Below are 1,787 nucleotides of genomic sequence, written 5' to 3'. Positions count from 1 at the left end.
CTCTCTCTCTCTCTCTCTCTCTCTCTCTCTCTCTCTCTCTCTCTCTCTCTCGCTCTCTCTTTTTCAACGCCCTTTGTATAAACCAAAACGTGTGTTGAGGTTAATTAATAATGGTTTTGTTTTTCTCAATGTTCATGGTTCCATTAAGGATTCTGGTGCCATTCAAAAATTGATACTTTGTAATAAAACCATGCGATAATTAACATATTATTAATTGACGCCAAAGAATGGCATCAATCCCGTTTATTGTAATAAATATGATTTATGTATCTCCTCGTTGTTTGTTTCGGCGCTGACATGCGTATCGCTTCTTTCATTTTGGATGCTTCATATTTGGCTTCGTTTTCAACTTGCAGTCAGAGTTGTTTTCGACACTTTTACGTAGAGAGTAGGGAAAGTTTGAATCGGGTTTTATTTTATTTGAGGGAGGTGTAAGAAACTCAAGAGCCTATCTGTGTTTACAAAGCCCTTACATACGCAAAATAGGTTATTCTATGATTTTCATGCATAAACTTTTCAGAAAAGAAGCATAATTTTTTGTTCATAGAACTGAATTATAATAATGTGTATGCACGAATGAGCCTGCTTCAAATGAGTACGGATTTTTGTTCGTTTGATTGGTTTGATCGTTTGATAGTACATCCTTGCAATAGTTTACATGTTTGATAAGGTATTCACTCGTGAATGAGAGAAGAAGGAAAGAGAGATGAAGTGCGAATTTAGAATTGGTAATAATGTGTAAAAGTGTATTGTCGTATTGGATAATCTAATGTACTTACTGCCGATATTACTTGAAAAGACTGTCCATATTATATTATGTTTGCGTGTACATGAAATTGTCCGATCAATGTAAGATAAAGTGAGAGAGAAAGAAAGAAAGAGGAAAGAAAGAGAGACGGAAAATAGAAAGAAAGAATGGAAAACTGAAAAAAAGGAAAAGAAAGAAAGAACGGAAAGAAGAAAAAAGAAAGAAAGAAAAGGAGTGGAGATATGAAAATGAAATGAATTGTCTGAGACAGAGAAGATTGGTTGTTAAAGGAATATTTTTAAAAGCAGGAGAATAGCTTCTCAACTGAGCGGACAAGCATAGTTTTATATATTACTTTTCAAAATGAATGTATACCCTTCCTGTACAGTTGCATAATACGTTCGATTGGCTGAGACTGACCTTGCACGTTAGCAATATAATCACGTCTACCAAATTTATGGGGAAAGAACGTATACAAATAAGAGCATTTCTCATTACAGCACGATGAAATATAATAATATATGGATTTCAGCAGTAGTGCATTCTTTCTGGGTTAAGTTTGTCAAAAAATTGTGTTTCTGTATCCCAAACATTAATTTTACTCACGATCCCCATAGTGCTGGTAAGAGAAAGATGTATGTGAACTAAGAGAGTTTGACTTTGACCCAATTTCAGATATACGGTCTTTTCCCATAGTCTGGCAGAATATGTGGTCGACACTGTTATCGTTTCCATTTAACTACGTGTACTTCACCCTCTAGTGTCCAAATAATGTGATCTCCGAGAAATCTAATTTGGTAGTTCAGCATTTTATTTTATTAGATATTTCGCTGGAATGCATTTTGAAATGAAAGAACATTGAAATGAATAAAACATTGAAACTTAACATTCTGTTTACGTGAGTTATTTCTTGGCGCACTGTATCCGTTTGCATGAAAAGTTGGTGTATTTGAATGTATTCTCTGTTAATATTTTCTTTCTTTCTAAAACTCACCTTGCATCGAATGCGTACTTTGGTACACTGACAAGAGTGCTGAGA

The sequence above is a fragment of the Aplysia californica genome, unplaced genomic scaffold, assembly GCF_000002075.1.
Source record: "Aplysia californica isolate F4 #8 unplaced genomic scaffold, AplCal3.0 scaffold00008, whole genome shotgun sequence".
Taxonomy (NCBI): Eukaryota; Metazoa; Mollusca; class Gastropoda; order Aplysiida; family Aplysiidae; genus Aplysia; species Aplysia californica.
This window is presented reverse-complemented; position numbering follows the sequence as displayed.